Raw genomic sequence first — 14,346 nt, forward strand, 5'->3', positions numbered from 1 at the left:
AGGACAGATAAATATATTCGTTTTTTTAATAAAGTGAAGTCAAGTTGAAACTCATACAAAGTATGCGAAGGAGATAATTCAGTTTTTAGATTTTTTTGTTGACAAATGCAAGATTACAAAATTCTGATCAAAACAAACCTTGGCTATCTGAATTAACTCTAAAAATTACAACTGTTGGTAGTCCGCAGGATACTCTAAATCTAAAAACACACACATACACGGAAAGCAAGAGGATATAAGAAGGACACATACAAAGGTGACTGAACACAATCTGAGCTGTCTAAATTATTGTACACAAAACATAGTTTAAGACAGTAATAGGACACAGAAGACGTTTTAAATTTAAAAATAACCTTTGAAAGAGGCAAAATTAGAGAAAAGGAACCTATCCCTAGGTTCTGAATTAAGAGTAAATACATTCACAACAAACATCCTACTTTCCAAACACACAAAGAAAACATTGAGAGAGTTGAATGTAAACCAAGAATCACTGTCATACTAAAAGACATCAATCCCCACTTACTGAAAAGGGAAATACAGTGAAGCAAAATGGTAATTGCAAAGCATAAGACTTTACAATAGTTTCAAAATATTTTCAGACTTATATAATCCCTGTTCTTAATCACAAATGGGCTATTATGCTGGATAGACCAATTTTATGTATTAAAAAGGGTTAATAAATATTTAAGTGATAGCTATTTTTTAACCAACATGGAATAAATATTTGAAGTCAAAAGTGGTAGGGATTTTCAAAAATCACTCAATATGTGGCAGTTGATTGAACACTCTTGGGCATGCTGTTGTTCAAGAATTGAAAGATAAAAATTAAAAGATGTTTATAATACTTGAAGTTAACTAGAGGCTCCAGGTAATATTCATTAAACTCGCATTGTTAAAAAGTTTTTTTTTTTTTTTTGCAGAGAAATCTGTTAAATTCTATGAATATCCCCCCAAATACAAATAAGACTTTTCCCTGCTAAAAAAATATACTAAAAGTTACAGCATTCAATTGTAAATGCAGACATGGAGTTAGGTAAACGGAGTTCTTAGTGAGTGTGGCAATAAGCCCTCACATCAATAGCAAATTTAAAACATTAAAATCAGTGTTGTTACAATGTTATTCAACAGAGCCATCATGGGGGATGCAAACCAAATGTCCCTTGAAAAGAATGGATGAGCCAATTTGAAATATAGAAACAATAAAATTTTGAAGTCAAGGAATTTATTCTAATTATATATATTACAAAATGTATGTACACTAGGTTAACTGAAATGTCACAGAAAGAATACTGCAGAGTTCTAGAACATGACATCTCTAAACTAAAGAAGCAGTTTTCTGAACAAAAGAGAATGGTTTTGTGATGGGGAGACAGAAATCAGCCCTTGCTTCCTAGGCATTGTTGTTTTTTGTTGTTGTTGTTGTTGTTGTTGTTGTTGTTGTTGTTGTTTTTGAGATGCAAACTTTTTAAAGATATATTGCATAACAACTTGAATTAATCCTACTGAACTGTATATTTAAAATTTTGGAGGCAGTAAGATTTATTTTGTAGTTTTTATTATAATAATAATTACAAAATTTCATAAAAGAGAATTGCAATATTTCTAAAAAAGCTACATTTAAAATAATGTCTTTATTATTTATTAATGTCTTTATCCTATAAAAAAGAACAAACTAATCAATATACAAATGATGGCCATGCATGTAATCTCAGCTATTAGGAAGTCCGAGGCAGAAGAATTGCAAATTCAAGACATCCTTAATAACTTAGTGAGAACCTCTCTCCAAATATGAATGAAAAGGAGCTTGGGGTGTAGTTCAGCATTTGAGTATCACTGCCATCAATCCCATTACATTTACATATAGAAAACTTCAATTTCTAAGTACATGGGCAGAATGAAAAGCCAACCAAGATAAAATACAAAAGTCATAGACAAAAGAGGCTTAATATTTATACAAGCAAAAGCATATATAATATGATTGGCAATACAAACTAGAATCATGCATATCTTAATTTGTAAAGCAATTCACTGATATGAGGAAACCCCGTCTATAACATGGAACCCTCTGTACACAATAAAAACATACTGAAAAAATTAACCAACCAAATTGTAAATATCCACAGATGTATTATTTTACGAATCTTCTTATTCAACTACAACTTACACCATCTCTCAGAAGAGCAATCTTTGTCCATCTTGACATTCATTCTATGGCAGATAATTTCACAGAAAATCCATTACACATATTCAGAAAGAACTCTAATAAGGAAATTTTAGTGAAAAAAAATGTACAAATAAGATTAGAGAAACTGACTTATGATAGTAATGTATTACAACGGGTTGACCTAGAGGTCTTGAGAAATGTGCAAAAATTTCCTGCAAATAATGCAAGAAGGGTTGGAGTTGTAGACTAGTGGTAGAGTGCTTGCCTAGCATATATGAAGCCCTGGGTTTGATCCTCAGCACCATATATGAATAAATGGGAAATTCATTAACAACTAAAAATATTTTAAAAAGTTATGGAAGTGCTGTCAGATAATATTGACACTCACAAGGCAAGGGGAGTGTTTTGTTGTTAATTTGAATGTTCCGATACATTACTGGAGGAAAAGCAGGAGACTAGGTAATTTTAAAGCACAAAACACAGGACAGGTTTTTCTATGATAACATGAGAAAGAAATCAAGGCTTCTAAAAATCTTTTTTGTTGGGTAACTTCTCAATCAACCTTAATGAATTTAGGCTTCCTCCTCTACCTCAATTATGTCCCCTAATATATGTGGGCCACAGGATTTGACATCACTGCATTCCTCTAACGAAACCATATGTCAAGTGGTAAATTAGGCAATTAGATGTTTTCTTTTTCTATTTTTCTTTTTTTGTTTGATGCCCTCGAGATTAAACCCAGAGATATTACTACTGAGCCACATCCCCAGTCATTTTTATATTTTATTTTGAGACACAGACTCACCAGGTTGCATAAGGCCTCGCTAAGTTGCTAAGGCTGTCCTCAAATTTGCAACACTCCTGTCTCAGCCTCTGGAGCAGGAAGGATCACAGGTGTGCACCACTGTATCTGGCTGTAAGCTGGGATTTTTAACAAAAAAAAAAAGGTGGATTTTAACCCAACTCTCTCTTCTTTAATAATAGTCCATCCCATTTGGCTCTGAATAAATAAACCAGGGCCTCAGATAAGGGAGCATATCATTTCAAAGTGATACACAGAAAGCTTTGGTGCTGAGGAAGCACAGATGTGTCAGGCTAAAGGGGCAGGGAAGGTCCCTGACAGCTGGGACATGCTTCCTCCTGGTCTTGCTCATAGAAAGCATCCAGGATCACCCTCCCAGGCACCTGGACCATGACTCCAGTCTATGAGGCTTTTCAGGTTTGCACAGCTCTGTACTGGGGTGGGTGGTCCTTATGCTCTGGGAGAGGTTTTGCTCCTTCACACCATGAGAGACTAAAAGGGCAGGAGTCACTGCTCACCTTGACCCTCAGCACCAGCATCCACAGGCCGACTGTCCACCTGTCTCCAAATAATGGGAACAGAGCTTGGGGAAAACAAGGTCCCAAGGAAGTAGCTGTTTAGATGAGGCCTTTTCCAGGAGATTCCTTAGCCCAGGGCCCCCAGCAGCTTCCCTGAGAGCCTGCCCCCCACACATCAGGCTGCCCTCTAGGGGGAGCTGACCCAGGGCCTGAAATTCTGTTCACCCTGCAAGGCACAGGGCAGTTGTGGGCACTCTGTGGCAGCTCCAGGAGAGGACAGTGGCTGAGGACATGGGACTTTGGGAGGTGCCCAAAGGGAACCTCTGCCCAAGAAATCTGACATGGTATCTACACCTAAGGAAGATCAAAGAAAAAGCACAAGATTTTTACAGCTGTGAACTCAAGTTCTCTATACAGTTGCATCTACAAAGAACCTTCAGAGTACTTGACTTTGGCTAACTAGACCACCATGAGGGTGGAAAGGCAGGGTTCTGTATGGAGAGCAAACATTATCTTGGGCTATCTTAAGCCCTTGAATAGCCAATCATCTTAATTTCTGTATCAGACCACAATCTCAAAACTTCTCAGAATATATCACTAGCCTTACCAGACGTCTCCAAAATCTACCAACACTCACAATGCAATAACAGACATACAGAAGAAATTTTCTTTATTTTTTTTCTGTACCCCACCAATGTGATGTTCCTACCAATGCAATTGGTTAATGCAGTGATACACAGTTTCTTTTATAAAAGTTCATGGAGGCCAGGCACAGTGGCACACAACTGTAATCCCTGCAGCTTGAGAGGCAAAGATAAGAGGATTGCTAAATTTAAAGCCAGACTCAGCAATTTAGTGAGACCATCAGGAACTTAGTGACATCATGTCTGAAAATACAATATAAAAGGGCTGGGAATGTGGCTCAGTGTTTAAGTGCTCCTGGGTTTAATCCCTGGTATATTAAAAAAAGAGAAAAAAAAAAGAAAGAAAATTAGAAAGAAAGAAAGAGAGAGGGAAGTGATGTAATCTCTTCCAGAAAGGGACACACACATCATTCAGGGTAACTTGAATCCATGTTCCTTAGTATAATAATTAATATTTGGGTTAAAATGAACTATGTTCTGTAGCTGGGGTTGTCGATGCCTTTAATCCCAACAGATTGGGAAACTGAGGCAGGAGGATCACAACTTTCAGGCCAGGCTGGGCACCATAACCAGATCCTTTCTGAAAATCATACTGAAAAGAGCTGGGGATGAAGGACACTCAAGGAATCGGACATTATTGTGGTGGCATCCCCTCTTTTCACAAAAAAAAAAAAAAAAATTAACTAGGATTCTCCAGAAATCTTCACCATGGCTAATTTTAGGACTGTCAACAAAAGAGTGTCCACAAAAAAGTTCAGTGTAGATAAACTTCCTATTTTTGTGTTGCCCTATTTTACTGGGCTGCTAGTCTGGAAGAAATCAGCACTCCAGGTGCTGGACTCCCCCTTACTAGTTTTCTACACACTTGTATCCAGTATAATAGTTTGTAGAAATGTGCAAAAAAGGCCTCCGGCCTTGAGCAAGGTTTCACAGAGAAGTCACCAACTGGGCTCCATGGGAACAGCTGGTGGGGGAGGAAAGAAAGGGGAGAAGAAGCTCTCCCCTCCTCAGGTGCTGTCCTTGAAGGGTTAACTTGGCCAGAACAGAGAAAGAAAAACCTGCTTTTATGTGTGTGATGCGACAACTTGACTATGGTGACTCCACTTTGTGAACTCAGCCATGACACTCAAAAAGCTCATGACTGGGGCCGTTTGGATTCTTTTGTTCATGAAAATTCCCCAAGAACACAGAGTGATCTATGGGGCCAACTGGAGACTAACTGACCACAACATTCAGGCTTGCTTACGTTGCCTGGACCCCCAAACTTCCCTTTTGTGGTTTTTGTGCTTAAATATGGAGCCAACTGAAGGCAGGGGCACCACTCTGACCATCTCATTCTTTCGAGAGCAGAGTGTCTGCCACTGGCCAGCAATAAAGGCTTAACTGGAATGAGACTGTGTGGTCTGAGAGTTATTTGGGTATCCTGGTATTACAATGTGAACTTCTGAGCCCCTCCCCTTACATGCTGAGTATAAAATTCTGAAACCACCTGAACTCAGGGTTCAGGGGATGAATGGATTGATTACAGCAAAAGCATTGCCCTCTGAGTCTGGCTACAGCCAGATAAAACTGTTTCCAGCTATCTTCAGTGCCTTGCCTCCTTTGTCCCTACATTATTATTACCCAGTGTACTTACCTAACTACAGGACTGGTGTGACTCTACATCATGGACTATCAGAAAAATGAGCACTTATACTCTATTAATGTAGCCCAGAATTCCATATCCCTGGGATCTATAAACAACCCCCTTATTTCCTTTAAAGCAGTTATTCTGACCAAACACAAGGAAGTGTTAAGTGATCATTCTTTCCCCTCAGGATAATATTCACAAATAGAAAACAAGTGCTTTCAAAAGTGTTGTTCTTGCCAGGGACATTGGCACAAGCCTGTAATCCCAGATACAGGGGAGGCTGAAGCAGGAGGATCACAAATTGGAGGCCAGCCCAGACTCCAACACAAGGGGAAGGGAGGAAGGGAGGGGGGAGGGAGGGGGGAAGGAAGATTGATTGATTCTTTCCAATATTTCACTAAGCGATAATGACAATTAGCAGACAGTGTCTATTTGAAACCAGTGGGAAGAAGGAATGTCTGGCTGAGCTGCGAGGTGGAGGGAAGGTGGCCTTTTAGAAGGCAGGAGGCGCCTGCAATTTGGAGGACCTCCACTGGGTGGAGCTCCACTGGGAGAAGGAAGGTGCATTTGTGGCCCTGCTTCCTACACGTTGGGAAAAGTGAGTGCGGGCCACAGGTAGGAAGCAAAGGGGACACCTGGGACCTGAGCCTCCCTTCCAAACCCAGGGAACCAGGGGACAGGGCCCAGGGCCACCCGACAGCGGCGACTCCACGCGCCACTCAGCAGCTCACCCGCCCGCCGGGCCCCAAGGCAGGTGCTGACAACGTACCTTCAGCGAACTCACCATTTTTGGCTTCTCTGGTGACCTGGCGTCCTCTGGAGGAACCTCCGGGCACCCGAGATCCCCGGGAACACGGGCAGCGCAGTCACCCGCGTCCCTGGAGCAGAGAACACGGGGCCTGGAGCAGTAGTAGCCCAGTCGGTGAGGAAGAAAAGCCCGCCAGAGTGCGGAAGCCCGCCCTTCCCCTCCCTCTGCGCACTGATTGGACAGTTCCCCCCAGCGATCCGGATGGATGGCCTCCAGGCCCGCCTCTGGATTGTGACTGACAGCTATCGTCTTCCAATCACTGGCTGAAATTGGGTAGAGTAAGAGATTCTTGGCTCCAGCCCTTTTCAGGAGGAGCTTCCCCTCTGTGCTGGGAACTAATCCAGGTGGGAAGCCTTGGCTTAGCCTCTGGGACAGAGGTGACACTTGCCGCTGAGGAAGGCTTCAGCCATAGAGTGCTTTCCGAGCATGGCGGGGGCCCTGGGTTTAACCTCAACACAAAAACAAAGCACAGCTTCTCCAGGAGACTGAGGCTGGAGAAGCCCAACGTCAGGTCAGCACCTGCAAACAGTGAGACCCTGTCTTCAAATAAAATGAAAAGGTGGGGATGGAGCTCAGAGGACGGGGTCAAGCCCCATTGGGTTTATTCCCCAGTACCTTAAAAAAGAAAGAAGGATATTTTATTATATATTATATATATAATCTATATTTTATATATTTTTGTATATATAAAATATATATCATATTTTTTATAAAATATATATATTATATATTTATATATAAAATATGTATTTTATATAATATATTCTATATATAAAATGGATATTTTATATAATATGTTTTATATATAAAATATATTTTTATATGTAAAATATATATTTATATATATATATTATATATATATATATTTCTCACACCAAGTACATCTAATTAGAATATTATCTATAATATATTATATATATTATACATAATATATATATATATATATATATATATATATATATATTTTTTTTCCCCCCAGCTGATGCGACCTCAGGTGACTTAGAAAGACACGGTCTCCAAATTTTTGAAACACTTTTTAAAGATATCATATATATGACCCATATATAATATCTAAAAATGAAAACAATTTGAAAACTATTTAGTAATTCTTCTCACCTCCTGGCCTCTGTTGTTTTCAGGAGGCTCCTGATCTATGAAAGGAAGCAACTGGGGTTGGCTTTGATGCTCAAGGCTCCCTCCCCAGCAGAAAGGGTGGGGGAGGAAGGAAGGCAATCCTCTAGGGCAGCAATGTGCTGTGGAAATAAAATGGGTGCTTTGGGCTTAGTGTCCATGTTCTACTTCGACTGTTAGGAAGCCTTATGCAGAGATGTGACTCTGGTGACCCCACAGGTCTGGTCAGGTGTTCACCCAAAACCAAACAGAAAAGGTTATGATGCAAAGCAGGAAAGAAACTTTGACCAGTGCAGCTACACCAGGAAGACAAGGAAACCCTGTCCTTACCCTGTCTTCAGATGCTGACAAGGACTTTGAGGTTTTGTCGAATGGGTAATCATAGGCATGCATGGATAGGGGAAATTGATTCTAGGATTTAGTATTATCTGTAGGATTTAAGCTTCAGGCATCTGTGGTCTTATAACTTGTCTGTGAGCTCACGCTCACTTGCCCCCTGGATGCATGTCACTCTATTGCAAAGACTCACCTCACTTTGTCAGGAGGAAGTCCCCCTCCAGTGTATTCTTTCCATGTCAAGGTTTTCAAGAAAAGCCACAAGCCCTAGGAAGCAACATACCCCCAGGTGCTGACCCAGCACTCTCAGCATCCTGGGTTTCAACTGATAGTCCAACCAGAAAGAAACCAAAACCCTGCTCAGCTGGGCCCATTAACCCTGCATATAAACCATAAAAAATTGCCACTTGGGGCCAATACTGCCTGTCATGTCTATCCCCCTCTTGGAAATTAGGTACAATTTTTTTCTCTACTCTTAAGTTAGGCTTTGTGAAGTGTTTCACATCCTGCTCACTGTCCCAAGTTCATTCTACCTATCAATATTGCCCATGGACTAGGGGGCTATTGGGTAAAAAGTCATATTTCCACAGGTGTGGAAAATGGACACATAGTTGCCCAGGGCTGAGAACTGAATTCCAGGTGCCTTTATTGTCCCCCATGGTAGAGACTGAATGGAGGGCAGGGCACTTTGCCACTGAGCATTGCTTTTATTGTGGTTCAAAGAAGGTGGGTGTGAGCAGAACTGTAATGGGCCTGAGAGAATAACTCCAGATGGTGACTCCAAGCTACAATCAATCCAATGAAGAAGTTGACAAATCAAGGGTGAGACCAAGCATAATTGATCATGCCTGTAATCCCAGAGGCTCAGGAGGCCGAGACAGGAGGATTGCCTGTTCGAATCTAGCCATCAGCAAAAATGAGGTGCTAAGCAACTCAATGAGAGCCTGACTCTAAATAAAATACCAAACATGGATGGGTATGAGAATATAGTATTTTGCTTTAAATGTAGAATTGAGACGTAAGAAAGGCAGCCTGAGGGCAAGGAGAGCAAAATGGAGAGTCACATGTACAGCCTCAGACTGTGGATGTGGCAGATCCCGAGTCCATGCACCTGAACCACCCTGGACCCACAGGAGGTAGGGGAGGGGTCACCCTGACAAAGAGAGAAAGAAACTGTGTTGATTTAGGTAAAGTCAAAAGTGTCTAGCTCCAAGATGCACTCAATCCAAGAAGACTTTCCCGGCACAAAAGGACAAAGGGAGTTGGGGACAACTAAGGGTGTATTGCTTTATATACAAATATGTGGGGTTTTTGATACCAGGGATTTAACTGAGCACTGCCTAGCCACTGAGCCAAAGTTCCAGCTCTTTTTTACTTTTACACAGGGTCTGGCTAAGTGGCTTAGGGCCTCCCTAAGCTGCAGAGGCTGCTTCAAACTTGCAACTTTCCTGCATTAACCTCCCAAACCAGTGGGATTTCAGGCATGTGCCACTCTGCCCTGCAGCATGCTTCTTTAAACAGCCCAGTGGGACACAGTGAAACCCAGGTGAAGATCTGGAAGTTGGTGCACCCCGTAGTACTTTACCAAAGAGGAACTGGGGTGGGAAGCGGGGACCCTTGTGAACCAGAGGATAGAATGCTGACTGCAACTTGCCTGCTCGCCCACATGTTCCATCCTGAAACACTGTCAGCGAAAGCTGTGCTTTTTCTGTACCTGTGTCTCTTAGTCTTTTAGGGGACACACACAAGAATGGTGAGAACAGATGGTTAAGAGAATAATCCTGGAAAATGGGCCCACCATGCTGACCTGTACGTGCATTCTTTTCCAAAAAGCAATTTACCTGCAACTCTGCCTGGCCCAAGTGGACAGGAGATGTCACATTCCTCAGCCAACTACCTGTGATCTGCATGAGAAATGCAGGTAGGAAAACCCCTAAGAGGAACCCAAGTGGCTATGCGGGGACAGACTTTGTGACTCTTTCCACAGACCAGATTTTGGAGGAAAGGATAATTCTTTGGATAAGAATCCAATTAGAATGGCTCAGCGTGGGCCAAGGTGACATAGAGTTGCCATGACCATAGAGTCTTGAAAGTATGATGTCACCCTGCTTTCAAAAGTCAAAAAGTGCACCTGGGCAGGAGTCTCTGGAAATTTCACAAGGACTCCAATAAAACTAGAGTGCAGAAGAGGCACAGGGTCCGTCTGCTTTCTGAAAGGACCCACTCTCGCCCTTGAGAATGTCCCCTTCCCCTTCAAGAAGTTCATGCCTGTTACAGGGTGACATGTCTGAAAACTTTCTGATGTGATTGCAAAATCAAGGGTTCAAGGGGGTCTTTTCACTGCCTCAGTTTCTCAGGAGGTCCCAGCTCTATAATGAGTTTATTCTCTCTAAAAATAAAATCAGAAACCTTCATTAACAAACAGCAAAACAAAACAAACAAAAATAGATCAGTAATCTGCTAGAGCAGCCTCCGCAATTTAGCTTCACTCTGTCTCAGAATAAAACTTGCAATAGAGATGTAGTTCAGGGCATGTAGTTCAGAGGGCTGGGCTTGGTGGTGCACACTTCAAGTCACAGGAGCTTGTGAGGCTGAGGCAGGAGGACCATGAGTTCAAAGCCAGAGTCAGCCATGGTGAGGTCCTAAGCAATTTGGTGAGACCCTTTCTCTAAATAAAATACAAAATAAGGCTGGGGATGGGGCTCAGTGGTTGAGTGCCCCTGCATTCTATCCCCAGTCCCCACCCTCCCTCCAAAAAGACATAAGAAAATAGAATGTAAAAGGGCAGATATAAAACTAACGACATCAACAGTGACATTATATGGGAATTGACTGAGCGATCCTATCCAAAGGTAGAGGTCATTAGAAAAATAAAAATAAAAACAATGTCCAATTCTACGCACCTGAGACCCAGATCATAAAATGTAATGAGCAACTAGTCCCATCTTTGCCCCAGATCTCCCTCCTTGCTGCCTGATTCCTTTTTCTTTGGGTTCTATGATGTCTCCTCTGACCTTAAGGGTTCACAGAAAGAGAGAACGAGAAAGAGAGAGAGAGAGAAGAGAGAGAGAGAGAGAGAGAGAGAGAGAGAGAGAGAGAGAGAGAGAGAGTTTCAGGGGTTGATGTAGTGATCTGTCAGAGCCTCTTGCTTCAGGACTGGAAGGCAGGGAGTCACTCAGAGTCGCTCCCCACATATCTCCTCTTCCTTAATATTTGAAGGCGATTGGGAAATTGTATCTTTCAGTCACTGGATTCTTGGTCCGAGGTCATCATGATCTACTATTGAAACACAAAAGGCATTAGTAGGAAACATACTATCTCTGGGACATAGGCAACTTGGAAGATCCAGGTTAGTAGTAGTAGTAGTAGTAGTAGTAGTAGTAGTAGTAGTAGTAGTATTCTGCCAAACACTCATCAGAAGATTCTTCATCTTTTCTTGATTTTATTGGGAAGCCTTGGACTTTGCAATGGTAACATTGACATTTTCATTTGGCATGACGCTTCAGCCTCTCCACAAACCACGGAGCAGAGGGCTCAGTCACAATATTTATCACAGTGGCCTTTTAGAGCATTTTAACTCAGTTCTAGTTTTACCAACAACATTTATCTGACTATGAAAGCTCTTGGAAGGAATTTAAGCCCGATGTTAAGAGAATCCTATGTTGTAAGTTTGAAACAGAGCCATAAAGACTGTATCATAGAAGCAAGGGATAATATTTAAAGTGGTCACTTCATGAGACCAGGAGATGGCCTAGGTCTGGATAACTGGCATGCACCTGTTTCAGACCTGAATCTTAACTTCAGCAGAGTGTAGCTCTGAAATATCAGCTGGGAATAACTAAGATGAGTTGTATTCATACAGGCGACAGGATAGTCATCATCCTTTCTCTTAATTCTCACATTTAAGGAATCTGTTAGGTCTGTCAGTGATGTAGATATTCTGAAGGCAGAAGACAAACATCCTAACATCCTTTTGGGTGCCATGTCATGAGAGTTAGGGTATTACCAGTAAAACCTCCAGGTGACAGGCATCCTCCTGTAATTGTTCTTGTCCATTCTAGGAGACCAGCCTAAATGCATCCACTATTTCTAGTCCTCTTGTGTGGTCCTGACTAGATATTTGCATAATACTCAGGAATACTCAGGAATAATAATTAGGAAACATGCCAATTTCCATTGTAGAATTATCAGGGCAACCCTAGGTTGGTGGATACCTTATGGAAATAACTGGCCTGTAGAGAAAAATTCTATTTCAACAATCCTTCTCTTTGGACAATGGTCCAGATAAGGAGTCTTAATTTCCAAGGGCCAACATGATTGTCTGGTTTAGGTTTCTCGTATGGTTTCTTTTCCTCAAATATAATCCCAGACAACTTGTTTGCCATAGGATCGACATATAACTGGGCACTACAGTCAGTAGGATTAATCTAGTTTCATGGGTGGGATTTCCAGTCCACACTACAATGTACATTAAAAATGGATCTGAGTGTTGGGGTGGTGGCTCGGTGGTGGAGCGCCTGCCTAGCACTTGCGAGGCCCTGGGTTTGATCCTCAGCACCACATGAGAAAATAAACAAAATAAAGGTATTGTTTCCATCTACAACTAAAAAAATTAATTTAAAAAAAATAGATCTGAGAAATGGGTCCATAGAAGTCTCTTCATAATTTTTGCTTACCTGACAAGCTCATGATGCTGCATGGTTGGAAAATCTGCAGTTGGAAGATTTACCTTCCTGTGTCAGGTTTTTCAGTCATTTTCATGATGACAGGTTTAAATTCTATCTTTTCAAATCTGATTTAATTTACTGAATCATATTCAGCAGCAGTCAACATGATTCAGTAAATTCAGCAGCAGTCTCAATTTTTTTTTGGGGGGGGATGGTGCTGGGGATTGAACCCAGGGCCTTGTGCATGTGAGGAAAGCACCCTAACAACTGAGCTATATGACCTGAGATTCTCAATGTTTCAATTAAGAAAAAAATTAAATATTTTGTAAGATCTAGTGTGTGCCTCTGGGGTCCTGTGTTCCCCATTTTCTTTATTTAATAAAATTGAGTAAAGACTTGGCATAAGCCATAGTATCATCAGTTTAAGTTATGGATAGTAGTACAAGTATTTAAACGATCAGATTTAACTTGTATTGATTATTGTAATTTCCCAATATATATACTAGTTGATCCATTCTAACAATTTACAAGGAATCCTCAATCTCTTTCTGAGAGAAGGTCTCAAAATATCTTCATGTCTCAGAATATTATCCTTTAAATAGGTGTCTCTTGATTGTCTTTTTAAAAATGTCATTAAGCATTATATAAATCCTACCATATTTTTATGGATAATAGGTCCAGTCAGAGAACTTCTATCATGTCCATGAATTTTCAACAAGGTTTGCAACTTTTATTGCTCAAAACTAACGTACAACTTTAATTTGGAGAACCTCAGTCCTAATAAAATCCCCAGATCTCAAAATGATTCAACAAACAAAATATGCAAGAATAGACAGTCTTTGAATCAATCAAATTTAGTCTCCAAGGAGAATTGTAAAAATTAGAATCTAAGTCAGCGGTTTAATGTATTTAGTGTTTAATCAAAGATGTGAATTTATTCACCCAAATTAATCCTTGCCTTAAACAATAAGAATCATTAGGCAATAAAGACTTTGCTTAACAGAATTAAACTTAATATTTTAATACGTCTTTATCATGTCAAAATATGAACAAAAAATATTAGCTCAGTATCAGCATAGAGAGTAAAATCAGGGAAATAGCCTGAAATATCCCTGAATTAATCAGTTAAAACTTTTAGTCAGTCCAGTACATACAAATCTTTTTTTTTACATTTCTATATTATCTATCTAATTAATAATATAAATATATTTATATTTAGGAAAATATTTGTATCATAAAAACCTAGAATATAAAGATCTTGGTTTACCCAAAGATGATTTCTTTCTACTTAGGTCCTCCAGTGTGTGCTTCTCCTCTGTTGAAATTCCTTTTAGAATTTTTCCTGGTTACACTTTGAAATGATTTCTGAAAATAATTTCTGAAAAATAATTATCTTTGTACCTTGATAAAAAAGAAATATCAATGAGGGCTGGTGTTGGGGTTCAGTGGTAGCACACTTGCCTGGCATGCATGAGGCACTGGGTTCGATTCTTGGCAATGCATACAAATAAATAAAAAAGGAAAAGGCCCATCAACAACTTAAAAAATATATATATTTTTTTTTTACAAAAAAGAAAAGAAATATCAATGTAAATATAGTTAAAGTCCTTGGATATTTCTGTAGATAAGGCATAACCTATAATTAA

General features: G+C 40.4%; 1 long non-coding RNA gene across 1 annotated transcript in view; it reads right to left on the reverse strand.

Annotated features, from left to right (window-relative positions):
* The window catches only part of LOC308640064, a 56,360-nt gene extending 49,683 nt beyond the window's left edge, over nt 1-6,677 (reverse strand). Inside the window, exon 1 of the long non-coding RNA XR_014020163.1 lies at nt 6,543-6,677. This is a non-coding gene — a long non-coding RNA (uncharacterized lncRNA). The remainder of the gene's footprint in view (nt 1-6,542) is intronic.
* Between the last annotated feature and the right edge of the window lie 7,669 nt (nt 6,678-14,346).

Source organism: Spermophilus citellus (genome assembly GCF_964194105.1).
Source record: "Spermophilus citellus genome assembly, contig: SCAFFOLD_263, whole genome shotgun sequence".
In the NCBI taxonomy this organism is placed as follows: Eukaryota; Metazoa; Chordata; class Mammalia; order Rodentia; family Sciuridae; genus Spermophilus; species Spermophilus citellus.